This window comes from Salvelinus sp. IW2-2015, linkage group LG17, assembly GCF_002910315.2.
Source record: "Salvelinus sp. IW2-2015 linkage group LG17, ASM291031v2, whole genome shotgun sequence".
NCBI lineage: Eukaryota > Metazoa > Chordata > Actinopteri > Salmoniformes > Salmonidae > Salvelinus > Salvelinus sp. IW2-2015.
The window spans coordinates 3,568,754-3,583,966 of NC_036857.1; positions in this window are offsets into that span (position 1 = coordinate 3,568,754).

Sequence of the window (15,213 nt, forward strand, 5' to 3'; positions counted from 1 at the left end):
AGAACGGGACCGCTGAGTGCGGAAGAGCGTAGCGCGTAACAATCGTCTTTCCCCCGAGTTCCAAACTGCCTCTGGAAACAGCATCAGCACAATAATTGTTCGTCGGGACCTTCATTAAATGTGTTTTCATGGCCGAACAGCCACACATAAGCCGAAAATCACCATGCGCAATGCCAAGCATCGGCTGGAGTGGTGTAAAGCTRGCCGCCATTGGACTCTGGAATCTCTGGAATGATGAATCACGCTTCACCATCTGGCAGTCCGACGGTGAATCTGGGTTTTGCGGATGCCAGGAGAACGCTACCTGTACTAATGCATAGTGCCAACTGTAAAGTTTGGTGGAGGGGGAATAATGGTCTGGGGCTGTTTTTATGGTTCGGGCGAGGCCCTGTAGTTCCAGTGAAYGGAACTAAGGGGRCTATGCTACAGCACACAATGACATTCTAGACGAAAGGGAAGGCCCCTTCCTGTTTCAACATGARAATGCCACCGTGCACAAAGCGAGAAATGGTTTGTCAAGATCAGTGTGGAAGAACTTGACTGGCCTGTACAGAGCACTGACCTCAAACCCATCGAACACTTTTGGGATGAATTGGATTGTCAACTGCGAGCCGGGCCTAATCGCCCAACATCAGTGCCCGACCTCACTAATGCTGAATGGAAGCAAGTCACCGCAGCAGTATTCCAACATCTAGCGGAAAGCCTTCCCAGAAGATTGGAGGATGTTATAGCAGCAAAGTGGGGGACCAACTCCATATTAATGCCCATCATTTTGGAAGGATATGTTCAACGAGGAGATGGCCACATACGTTTAGTCCTTGCAATGTATCATATTCAAGCTCTGTCTCTAAAGTCATTACTATGATGGTTTATGTGAAGGAGAGTTTTCATTCACATCAGGCCAAGGAGCATCTCGTTAGTGGCGATGCGGACCTCTTAACGAGGTGAGATGATCATTAGAGTTTAGACACACAGCGAGGTCACTGCTCTGCTGTATCATACACACACATATCCACAGACTCCTCATCAAAGTATTCATGCTTTTATACTACAACTATTAGTTAAAGTTCCGCATCAATGAAGTTACAAATACAAACACACACCTGTACATCTATCAAACTGTTGGCTGAAGCCATAACCAGAGATAGATCCAAGCTACAGATACAAGAAGATGACCTTGTCCCCTCTTTATATTATAGGATAGTACCGTAAGAGTCAATCTGGGTCCTAGGCTAGCAGTCACAACCCTAGAGACAGTTTCCCCTAGCTAGCTGAGCAGTAATGGGTTTAAGTAGCCAGTCACAACCCTGGAGACAGACAGTTTCCCCTAGCTAGCTGAGCAGTAATGGGTTTAAGTAGCCAGTCACAACCCTGGAGACAGACAGTTTATTCTTAGCTAACAGTGGAGTAATGGGTTTAAGTAGCCATGCTTTGATTTCTCATCTCATAATGAAATCAACCACTTCTGTCACAGTCTGCTGGAGATGACAACTCACACACTTACACACCAACAAACACACACGTTCCAATTCCATTCACTTAGGAGATGGAGAGAGATATTCACACATTAGTCACACAGTTTAGGAAATGCAAACAAAATATGTTGTCCCTTCAGCCAAAGGAAAATCAACCAAACCAAGAATGCTGTTCCGTTCGATGAGAAAAAAAGAGGGAGGGGAGCCTTTTCAAACCTAAAATACTTTCACATTTCCTGAATTGCAAATGTGATCAAATTAAGATCCTACATCTGTAATAGCATTTAGATGACTTTATGTTACTGTAGACTATACGTAAAAACAAAAAACACCACAATTCAAGCATTAAATCCTTCATATTCTTTTGAGGGGCAGAAACATTATCCAATTAAGAAAATGTATTTCAAAAGAACAGGATAGCATATTTTAAGTTTTATTTCATTACTAGTCTTTGCTTAGTAGCCTGGGCTATATGCTGCAGCGTGGTCACATGTGGAGTGCATTGAACGGAGGTTATTCTTGGAAAGGAACATTTCTAAGGAAATTCTKTGAAATTCATACTTTGAAATTGACTTTCCCGTAGATCTAAGGGCTGGAACACGTCAACTACTTAAATGAGGTAATACAGATATCATCTCAGAAGCCTATCTCCCGTAAATGATTCACATCCCATTTGAACAGATAAGTCCATTTCAGAGAATGAACAGATAATCATACTCATCTGAAAGTCGTCTGTAATGGAATCACATCAAACCCAGCTACAAGCCTAATACTACAGAGGAAAGACACATCTCCCTCTAATAGCCACTCCAAAGAGCCAAGCTGACCTGGTGTGTTTGTGTGTGTGATCTGTGATACTATCTTTCGGACATCACCAGACACCATGGAGAGAGAGACAAGGGCTGATATCAGAGATAATACACAGAGAGTGTGTGTGTGGTAATAAGCAGTGTTTGTGTGAGTGTGTGTGGGTGGTAATACGTGGTATTAGGGTATAATTTCTCTCCAACCCACCAGGATAACAGTTAGCGATTGCCAGCTTCCCCAATAGTCTAAGAGAGGGAGCGACAGAGGTAGTGAGTAATGGAGAGAGAGAGAGAGAGAGAAGAGCAAGGGATATAGAAATGAAAAGAGGGCTGAGGAAGAGAAGAATAGACAGATGGAGAGAGCACTTTGAAAAAAAATCACGTGAAAAATATATAATACAACAAATACATGACATTTTCATGAGTCAGTCAGTCATATCACGTACATTTTTCACATGTGAACAAATTAGGAAAAATGTTGCATGGGAAAAAAAGACACGTGAGTCAAACTGTCACGTCCTGKCCATAGAGAGTCCTTATTTTCTATGGTGGAGTCGGTCAGGACATGACTGGGGGGTTAGTCTAGTTTATATTTTCTATGTGGGGTTCTAGTTTGTTTTTCTATGTTGGTGTTTTYGTATGATRCCCAATTAGAGGCAGCTGGCTATCGTTGTCTCTAATTGGGGATCATACTTAAGTAGCATTTTTCCACCTGTGTTTTGTGGGATATTGTTTATGTGTAGTTGCATGTTAGCATTCCATTGTCATCACGTTTCATTTATTCTTTATTGTTTTTGTTGTGTGGTTCACTTACTTTAAATAAAACAAATGTGGAACCCAGATCACGTTGGTCCGAGTATGCGTCCAGTTCGTATGACGAGCGTGACACAGACACGTGTGAAGTTTCACGTTTATTTTTCACATGGCTCAGACATGTCATTCCCCAACATTTCACATGTGTTATATGTTTCATATATGTGCTTTTATAACTGGCAGGATTGGGCTCTGAGTCTCCCACAGGAGAAGCCAACATCTTGACCATTCAACAAAGAGGGGCAACACTAATTTTGAAGGTGCAGGCTTCGTAACCATGAGGAACCATGACCGACTCATGTCCGCTACACTTTCCATGTGCATTTTCACATTTTAATGTCAACTAGGACTGTCAAACAATTCAAAAATGTAATCGAGTTTATTGCAGTATTTCTTGCGATTAATCATGATTCATTGCAAATTCATAATTTGCTAAAATTGAGCTGTATTTCTTTTTTTGTATACTAAAAGCATTAGAAGAATATTGACAGTTTGATTTTTTCCAAAAGTCAACTTGTTTTGACATGGCATGTTTGTGCTTAGCTGTGTATTTTGTGTATTTTGGATGTTTTCAGTGTATTTTGGATGTTTTCAGTGTATTTTCAATGCTTTCAGACAATGCGCAACGAAAACATTTTGCCAAAAAGTTAACTTGAATTAACTGATTAACTCTGACAGATCTAATTTTAACATGTTAAACAGGATACATGACACGGCGCGCTAGCATCTCTGTTCTTTTCAGTGGGCTTATTCCGACGGTTACTTAACAATGTATGAAAAAAAGAGGCTGCCTGCAGCAGTAACACTCCTAATGGATGGGTCAGAAATAAGAAATAACTATTTTGAACACACTTGAATTATTATACTCAGGTAGGCTAAGTTAACTTTTTACAGAATGGCATTACAGAACTTGCAATTCCACATGTGGAAACATTGCTACTACAACATGTTAACACCACCTTTTCACATGTGAGGATAATAACACTATTTCACCACCACATGTGAACTTGCAATTCCACACATGAACGTGACATTTTCACATGAGAATGATTTTCACATGTGAAACTGCATATCCAGTTTTCACGTGAATTGAAAACGTGTTTCTTCTCACGTGAAAAGGTGATGTTAACATGTGAACTTAATACATGTGAAAACTTAAGACTTGAAAAAAGTTTAAAAAGTTTAAAAAGTTTCAACATGTGAAACTACAAATTTGACTTGTTTTTTTGGTAAGGGTTGTGTTTCCCTCCTACGCCACACCTCCTTCAAGAACACCCTTCTGTTAGGACCACAATCCCCTGCTGCCGCTGTGGCTGGTGACCCCACAGGGCTATGTCACGGCTGTGTGTGTGTGTGAGWWTGTGCGCGCACGCACGCGTGTGTGTAACAGCAAATAAGTAAGAACAGAAACAAATCCCAGACTTCTCACCAGTAAAAAGGTCAAGGTGAAAACACACAGAGGGAAAAATTGCAGGTGACACCTCCAGTTCATTTAATCCAGTATGCTGGCTGGCTGTCACTCTGAGTTTTTGCGAGGAGAGAGTGGGAAATGAGGAGAGACAACAACATTACAGAAAGGAAGGGACACTGTTACCACAGCCCAGTAGCTCAGGGGTTGGGAGGGGGGCTGTCACTCTCAGGGGGAGTATCATCTGTCATGGTTTCCTGCTGAAATGAGAGTCAGGGTAGTAGAGAGAGGAGCAGGAACTATTCAGAACCACGGAGAGCTCCTATACAACTATGGCAGACAGGGTACTCACATAAACAAACTCTTTAAGAATGGTTTTGACATTTCAGTCAGTACGTCAGTCAGTCAATCAGTCATTCAGTTAATCAGTTAATCAGTCAGTTAGTCAGTAAGTGACTCCAGACAGAGAGAGAGAGACTAGACTTTTAATGCTCTTTATTGAGACATTCTACCATACAGTACCCTCCACCCAACCTTCTGTACACAAAATGGCGCCGATAGAGATGGTCGCCTCGCTTCGAGTTCTTAGGAAACTATGCAGTATTTTTTTTTTTTTAATGTATTATTTCTTACATTGTTACCCCAGGAAATCTTAACTCTTATTACATACAGCCGGGAAGAACGATTGGATATAAGAGCAACGTCAACTTACCAACATTACGACCAGGAATATGACTTTCCAGAAGTGGATCCTCTCTTCGGACCACCACCCAGGACAATGGATCCTCTGTTCAGACCACCACCCAGGACAATGGATCCTCTCTTCGGACCACCACCCAGGACAATGGATCTAATCCCAGCAGCTGACCGAAAACAACGGCGACGCAGAAGGGGCAGACAGAGCGGTCTTCTGGTCAGGCTTCGGAAACAGGCACATTGCTCACCGCTCCAGAGTATACTACTCGCCAATGTCCAGTCTCTTGACAACAAGGTCGACGGAATTAAAGCAAGGMTTGCCTTCCAGAGAGACATCAGGGATTGTAAGAAGAGGAAGGGCGGGGGTGTATGCTTTATGATGAACAACTCATGATGTAATCATAACAACATACAGGAACTCAAGTCCTTCTGCTCACCCGACCTAGAATTCCTTACAATCAAATGCCGGCCATTCTACCTACCAAGAGAATTCTCGTCAGTTATAGTCACAGCTGTGTACATCCCCCCTCAAGCGACTCTATGTAAACTGGAAACTATATATCCGGAGGATGCATTTATTGTAGCTGTGGATTTTAACAAAGCAAATTTGAAAACAATGCTACGTAAATTTTATCAGCATATTGATTGCATGACACGTAGGGCTAATACACTTGATCACTGCTACTCTAACTTCCGCGATGCATACAAAGCCCTCCCCCGCCCTCTCTTCGGAAAATCCGACCACGACGTCATCTTGCTCGTCCCGGCTTATAGGCAGAAACTCAAACAGGATGTACCAGTGACGAGAACCATTCAACGCTGGTCTGACCAATCGGAAGCCACGCTCCAAGATTGTTTTGAATATGTTCCGGTCAGCCTCAGAGAACAACATCGACCTATACGCTGACTTGGTGAGTGTGTTTATAAATAAGTGCATAGGAGATGTCGTACCCACTGTGACTATTAAAACCTACCCTAATCAGAAACTGTTGATGGATAGCGGCATTTGCGCAAACTGAAACAGCGATCCACCACATTTAACCATGGATAGAGGTCTGGAAATATGGCTGAATATAAACAGTGTAGTTATTCCTTCCGCAAGGCTATCAAACAAGCGAAATGCCGGTACAGGGACAAGGTGGAGTAGCAATTCAACGGCTCAGACACGAGACGTATGTGGCAGGGTCTATAGGAAATGACGGACTACAAAAAACAAAAATAGCTAAGTCACGGATACCGACGTCACGCTTCCAGACAAACTAAACAGCCACCGTCGCGGCTCGCTCACAAAGACTGCGCCCCCCCCCCCCTCTCCTTCTCAGTGGCTGACGTGAGTAAAATATTTAAACTTGTTAACCCTCGCAAGGCTGCTGGCCCAGAAAACGTCCCTAGCCGCGTTCTTAGAGCATGTGCAGACCAGCCGGCTGGTGTGTTTACGGACATGTTTAATCGCTCCTTATCCCAGTCTGTTGTCCCCATATGCTTCAATATGGTAACCATTGTTCCTGTACCCAGGAAGGCAAAGTCATTTAACTAAATGACTACCGCTCCGTAGCACTCACTTCTGTTATCATGAAGTGCTTTGAGAGGCTAGTCAAGGATTATATCACTGCCACCTTACCGGCCACCCTAGACCCACTTCAGGTCCACAGATGACGCAATCKCCATCACTCCGCACACTGCCCTATCCCATCTGGACAAAAATAATACTTATGTAAGAATGCTGTTCATTGACTACAGCTCAGCATTCAACAGCATAGTACCCTCCAAGCTCATCATCAAGCTGGAGGCCCTGGGTCTCAACCCCTCCCTGTGCAACTGGGTCCTAGACTTTCTGACGGGCCGCCCCCAGGTGGTCAAGGTAGGAAACAACATCTCCACTTCGCTGACCCTCAAAACTGGGGCCCCACAAGGGTGTGTGCTCAGCCCTCTCCTGGACTCCCTGTTCACCCATGACTGCGTGGCCATGCACGCCTCCAACTCAATCATAAAGTTTGCAGACGACACAACAGTAGTGGGCTTGATCACCAACAACGACAAGACAGCCTATAGGGAGGAGGTGAGTGCACTCGGAGTGTGGTGTCAGGAAAACAACCTCTCACTCAACGTCAACAAAACAAAGGAGATGATCGTGGACTTCAGGAAACAGCAGAGGYAGCATCCCCCTATCCACATCAAAGGGACAGCAGTGGAGAAGGTGGAAAGTTTAAGTTCCTGGGCGTACACATCACAGACAAACTGAAATGGTCCACCCACACAGACAGTGTGGTGAAGAAAGCGCAACGGCGCCTCTTCAACCCGAGGAGGCTGAAGAAATGTGGCTTGTCACCCAAAACCCTGACAAACTTCTACAGATGCACAATTGAGAGCATCCTGTCGGGCTGTATCACAGCCTGGTACAGCAACTGCACCGCCCTCAACTGCAAGGCTCTCCAGGGGGTGGTGCGATCTGCACAACACATCACCGGGGGCAAACTACCTGCCCTCCATGACACCTACAGCACCCGATGTCACAGGAAGGCCAAAAAGATCATCAAGGACAATAACCACCCGAGCCACTGCCTGTTCACACCGCTATCATCCAGAAGGCGAGGTCAGTACAGGTGCATCAAAGCTGGGACCGAGAGACTGAGAAACAGCTTCTAACTCAAGGTCATCAGACTGCTAAACAGCAATCACTAACTCAGAGAGGCTGCTGCCTACATTGAGACCCAATCACTGGACACTTTAATAAATGGATCACTAGTCACTTTAAACAATGCCACTTTAAATAACGGCACTTTAATAATGTTTACATATCTTGCATTACTCATCCCATATGTATATACTGCATTTTATACCATCTACTGCACCTTGCCTATGCCGCTCGGCCATTGCTCATCCATATACTTATATGTACATATTCTCATTCCCCCCTTTAGATTTGTGTGTATTAGGTAGTGTTTGGGTAATTGTTAGATTACTTGTTAGATATTACTGCACTGTTGGAACTAGAAGCACAAGCATTTCGCTACACTCACATTAACATCTGCTAACCATGTGTATGTGACCAATAACATTTGACTTGTTTTGATTATATACAAAACACTTAGAGACAGAGAAAGAGACCGAGAAACAGAAACAGTGATGCTGTTTATACCAACTCTGTGATACTGAGCGCCTGATGTATGCTGTTATCTGTAACTGTGAGCAGTAAAACAGCAGGGGGCTGTTCAGATAAGATCTTACACCACTCTTCGTCTCTGACCTGCTGTCAACACAACCCCTGGTTTAACGTGTCCTCAAGAAGACTCCCTCAACAACATCTTCACTGTGGATTAAAATGTCTTTAACGTGGGCTAGGTTCTGTATTAGATACATGAGAAAGCTCTCATCGCCCCTCCAGGCAGCACTTGAGAGCTGAAATGATGGGAAGGGATTGACTGAGACTTGGCATGGGGCAACTCATCACTGGATCAGTGGGGTCCTGTGGGATAAGTCAAGCCGTGAACAAAATTAACCCACACTGTTATGATCTTTGTTAAGGGCTTTTTTTTTTTTTTWGATGGACAACAGAAGTTCCTCCTGTTTCAGGGTACTAGTCAGTGGAGGCTCCTCAGAGGAGGAAGGGGAGGACCATCCTCCTTAGGGAATTTCATAATTTTTTAAATATTGAAACATTAAAAAAGTGATCCTTTTCGATAAAACTATACTAAATATATTCATTTCACCAAAAAACGTATCAAAACATACTGTTTTGCAATGAAGGTCTACGGTAGCCTCAACAGCACCCTCTAGGGTAGCATCATGGTGTAGCCGGAGGACTGCTATTTTCCGTCCTCCTCTGGCTACATTGACTTCAATGCAAAACCTGGAAAGCTCATGGTTCTCACCCCCTTCCATAAACTTACACAGTAATTATGGCGACTTCTGGAGGACGTCCTCAAATCTCTTGCAGTATGATCTTATCCATCCAATCAATGGATCAGAGAATTACTCTAGTACTGAAAGCCTAAGCTACAGCTAGCTAGCACTACATTGCATAAAGTGTGGTGAGTAGTTGACTCAAAGAGAGAGAAAGACAATAGTTGAACAGTTTTAAACAAATTATGTTCCTCAAAAATTAAGCAGAAGAAGAAAGCAGAGAAGAGAGAGAGAGAGAGAGAGAGAGAGAGAGAGAGAGAGAGAGATTTTATTTTTTCTTCTTCTTAGTTTACCTTTGACTTATTTAGCTAATGCAGCTATAATTTAGTCTGCTCAACAACCTGACATAAATAGAGAGGAATGATATTAATGTTAGATAGCTGGCTAAGGCTTTCCAACACGACAACTCTTCCAAGTCAAGGTAAACTATCAGTTTTATGAATTTATTGCCACATGGCCCACCGGTGTAACTGCTAAACTTCTTGCTGTACAGTGTACCGTGTGATTGTACACATGGATTGGATTGAGGGTTTACAAACGCATTAGTTCTAGTTTGTTGAGTATAACGTTAATATGGTGACAACAATGTAGGCTGTGTAGTGGTTAGGGGTTATGGTATGAAGGTTTGGCTTGGAGAGATTTTTTCTCTTGGTCACAGACAGCTGTTGTGTTGTGCACTGAAGTCCATAAGGAAGTGAAAAGATGAGAGGAGGAGAGCGCATAGATGTGAGAAGAAATTATATAACGAGCAAAGTGAAGATGCTGTATGTGGCTGCTATCAAAGTGAACTGTGTGTGTGGGTGATCAGGGATTTCATACATACATACATACATTCATTTCATACATATTCATTCCATCGATTCTGCTAAATGTTTCTTAAACGGAAGCAAACGGAAGCAAATGGGGGGGGGGCCTACATGAATTTGTCCAATGGAAACTCTTGTTTGGACTAATGATCACACCCCAGATCAGCTAGATGCAGGCACTGTGTCACTGTCTGTCACCTTGATTACTCTAATTTGTCTCTCGAACTTTAATTTGTAGGCTAGGTTGTATCAACCTCATGATATAGGGCACATTTGAGTATCATGTAGTAGAATATATCTATTGATGTCACATTGAGCTGGGTGAATGGAATATGAATTACAGTCATCCAATACACTGTCATAGAAATATGGCCATGCTCATTAAAACAAATATTGTCCTCCCTCATCTTGAATGGCACGAACCACTAATGGTACTGTCTGTAGACTTTCCATTTGAACTCTGGGTATTACACCGGGAAGGTGTTGTAATGAAACCATGGAAACAGCAACATTCTAGCTAAAGCAGTGCTTGACTTGGGCAGGAGCTCACTGGAATTCCTGCACCTAAATATAAACAGTACCGACACTCAAAATGAGTACTGACACCTATTTCTGTCAAAGTCAAGCACTGAGCTAAAGGGAAAGTTGTAGCTAGTCCATATGGCATGAAGATTGATGTTGTGGAAGGAACATTGCTGCAAAGCCAGTGGGCATGGAGACAAACAACAAGCCATTTAGAGTACAACAAGGTTAAACACAGTCATTACCAAACACCCTGACTGGGGTGAGTCATTACCAAACACCCTGGCTGGGGTGCTGAGGTTTGGCACTGAGTCTATGCCAAGCAAGCTACAAAATGGTGTTTGGATGTTTTTGGCTGCCAGGGTACCTGTTTGGCTTATTTTTATCTCATGCCTCTCACCTGAATACTCTGCCGTTTATTTTGTAGCAGTGCTTATAGGTTTTAGTTATTTGGTTTAGTACCTTGGTTTCAGTACCTTGTAGGTTTCAGTATCCTGTTGTGGCAGGGCTTATACTGTAGTTTCTGTGAAGTAGAATGCCCACGTTCATGATAAAACRAGTTCCATACATGCCCTCTGACTTTCTCTCTAGTGTTGTTGGTTGTAATGGGATACCTGCACAACGTCATAAAAAGATTTCTGGGTAATACAGGTTCACGGCATTCTGCTTCCGGCAAACTACTTCCTGTTGGTTAGCCATTAGTCATATTTTAGCATTGCTAGAAGTATCGTGTATATACTGTATATAAGTTATTTTTTGTATAGAATTGTAGTATAAGTAGTATAGCATAAATAGTGCTGTGTGTTTTGTTAGTTAGCTAGCTTGCTTGTTAGTTTCTTCAAATTTAGTATTTTCGAATTCAACTGTTAACGTTAGCCAACGATGGCAACTGGCACTAATTGTAACGTTAGCTAGAGTCGTTAGCTGTTGGAGAATAAAATCGTCATGAAGAGGATCAAGACGTATACCATGAAGAAAGATAGGGTAAAGTTTCAGAGAAGAGAGGTCAGCCCTTCAGAACATTGCTGTGTGACGCTGTGCAGCTACTCTGCCAAATTCTCAAGTCTGTCATTCCACTCTTTCCCTGCCGATGATGAGCTACAAAAGAAGTGGTGATTAACATTCGATGAGGCAACTTCACCATCGGCAAAAGCTCCAAGATCTGTGGCAGGCATTTTTTCCCTGAAGACATAGTGGAGCCTACTCTGGGAGGGCTTCGTCATCTGAGGAAGGGAGCTAATAATTGGAACAATTATATTATTCAGTCACGGGCGAGTCACGGGTGAGTGTTTGGGATAGGATAGGGAGACCTAGCACCGACCATGCAGAGGATGGTGCCATTTGTGTAGAAYATTATATGGACTCTGGCAAGGATCACGACTACTGTGCAGTACCTGAGCCAGCAGCAATTGACTTGACTGTTGACTTGGCCTGGTCTGAAAAGGAGGCAATGCAATGTGAGATAGCTAGGCTTAGGAGAGAGCTGGAAAAGATGACTGTCAGAAGTTGTTTTGGTCTGCAGCGGTTTGAGGGATCAGAGGAGGACATATGATTCTACACTAGGTAGATTGATGACTTTAAACAAACACAATAGTTAATGATAAAATGGATGCCTTTGCTGAGTTCTTATCAGTCCACTTTTGTTTAATTCTTCCCACAGATTTTCCAGTTATGYCCATCTTGAGGCTTTTTGGAGACTGATTGAGCCAGCAAATGCCAAGCTTGTGTGCATTACTCGAGCAGCAAGAGCCGCTCAGAGGAATGAGGATGTCACTCTTCTATCCAAGTACTTGGTAAGATTGATCGTTTTCATGTCGTAAATTATACTGAACAAAAATATAAACGCTACATGTAAAGTGTTGGGCCTACAGTGGGGCAAAAAAGTATTTAGTCAGCCACCAATTGTGCAAGTTCCCCCACTTAAAAAGATGAGAGAGGCCTGTKATTTTCATCATAGGTACACTTCAACTATGACAGACAAAATGAGAATTTCTTTCTCCAGAAAATCACATTGTAGGATTTTTAATGAATTTATTTGCAAATTATGGTGGAAAATAAGTATTTGGTCACCTACAAACAAGCAAGATTTCTGGCTCTCACAGACCTGTAACTTCTTTAAGAGGCTCCTCTGTCCTCCACTCGTTACCTGTATTAATGGCACCTGTTTGAACTTGTTATCAGTATAAAAGACACCTGTCCACAACCTCAAACAGTCACACTCCCAACACTTCCACTTATGGCCAAGACCAAAGAGCTGTCAAAGGACACCAGAAACAAAATTGTAGACCTGCACCAGGCTGGGAAGACTGAATCTGCAATAGGTAAGCAGCTTGGGTTGAAGAAATCAACTGTGGGAGCAATTATTAGGAAATGGAAGACATACAAGAACACTGATAATCTCCCTCGATCTGGGGCTCCACGCAAGATCTCACCCCGTGGGGTCAAAATGATCACAAGAACGGTGAACAAAAATCCCAGAACCACACGGGGGACCTAGTGAATGACCTGCAGAGAGCTGGGACCAAAGTAACAAAGCCTACCATCCAGCAAGGGCATTGAAGATGAAACGTGGCTGGGTCTTTCAGCATGACAATGATCCCAAACACACCGCCGGGCAACGAAGGAGTGGCTTCGTAAGAAGCATTTCAAGGTCCTGGAGTGGCCTAGTCAGTCTCCAGATCTCAACCCCATAGAAAATCTTTGGAGGGAGTTGAAAGTCCGTGTTGCCCAGCAACAGCCCCAAAACATCACTGCTCTAGAGGAGATCGGCATGGAGGAATGGGCCAAAATACCAGCAACAGTGTGTGAAAACCTTGTGAAGACTTACAGAAAACGTTTCACCTCTGTCATTGCCAACAAAGGGTATATAACAAAGTATTGAGATAAACTTTGTTATTGACCAAATATTTATTTTCCACCATAATTTGCAAATAAAAATCATTAAAAATCCTACAATGTGATTTCTTTTGATGTTTTTTTTTCTCATGTCTGTCATAGTTGAAGTGTACCTATGATGAAAATTACAGGTCTCTCACATCTTTTTAAGTGGGAGAACTTGCACAATTGATGGCTGACTAAATACTTTTTTACCCCACTGTATGTTTCATGAGCTGAAATAAAAGAGCTCAGAAATGTTCCATACATACAGTTGAAGTCGGAAGTTTACATACACCTTAGCCAAATACTCTTAAACTCAGTTTTCACAATTACTGACATTTAATTATAGTAAAAATTTCCCTGTCTTAGGTCAGTTAGGATCACCACTTTATTTAAGAATGTGAAATGTCAGAATAATAGTAGAGAGAATGATTTATTTAAACTTTTATTTCTTTCATCACAATTCCCAGTGGGTCAGAGTTTACATACACTTAATTAGTATTTGGTAGTATTGCCTTTAAATTGTTTAACTTGGTCAAACGTTTCGGGTAGCCTTCCACAAGCTTCCCACAATAAGTTGGGTGAATTTTGGCCCATTCCTCCTGACAGAGCTGGTGTAACTGAGTCAGGTTTGTAGGCCTCTTGCTCGCACACGCTTATTCAGTTCTGCCCACAAATTCTCTGTAGGATTGAGGTCAGGGCTTTGTGATGGCCACTCCATACCTTGACTTTGTTGTCCTGAAGCCATTTGCCACAACTTTGGAAGTATGCTTGGTCATTGTCCATTTGGAAGACCCATTTGCAACAAGCTTTAACTTCCTGACAGATGTCTTGAGATGTTGCTTCCAATATATCCACATAATTTTCCTACCTCATGATGCCATCTATTTTGTGAAATGCACCAGTCCCTCCTGCAGCAAAGGACCCCCACAACATGATGCTGCCACCCCCGTGCTTCACAGTTGGGATGGTGTTCTTCGGCTTGCTAGCCTCCCTCTTTTTCCTCCAAACATAACAATGGGCATTATGGCCAAACAGTTCTATTTTTCTTTCATCAGACCAGAGGACATTTCTCCAAAAAGTAGGATATTTGTCCCCATGTGCAGTTGCAAACRGTAGTCTGGCTTTTTTATGGCGGTTTTTGGCTTCTTCCTTGCTGAGCGGCATTTCAGGTTATGTCGATATAGGACTCGTTTTACTGTGGATATAGATACTTTGTACTGGTTTCCTCCAGCATCTCCACAGGGTCCTTRGCTGTTGTTCTGGGATTGATTTGCACTTTTCGCACCAAAGTAGGTTCATCTCGAGGAGACAGAACGCGTCTCCTTCCTGAGCGATATGACGACTGCGTGGTCCCATTGTGTTTATACTTGCGTACTATTGTTTGTACAGATGAACGTGGTACCTTCAGGCATTTGGAAATTGCTCCCAAGGATGAACCGGACTGTGGAGTTATTGGCTGATTTCTTTTGGTTTTCCCATGACGTCAAGCAAAGAGGCACTGAGTTTGAAGGCAGGCCTTGAAATTCATCCACAGGTACACCTCCAAATGACTCAAATGATGTCAATTAGCCTATCAGAAGCTTCTAAAGCCAAAACATAATTTTCTGGAATTTTCCAAGCTGTTTAAAGGCCCAGTCAACTTAGTGTATGTAAACTTCTGACCCACTGGAATTGTGATACTGTCACGTTCCTGACCTGTTTTCTGTTAGTTTTGTATGTGTTAGTTGGTCAGGACGTGAGTTTGGGTGGGCAGTCTATGTTTTCTGTTTCTAAGTTGGTGAATGGGTACCTAATATGGTTCTCAATTAGAGGCAGGTGGTTTTCATCTCCTCTGATTGAGAATCATATTAAGGTAGGTAGTTTCACAGTGTTTGTTTGTGGGTGGTTGTCTCCTGTGTCAGTGT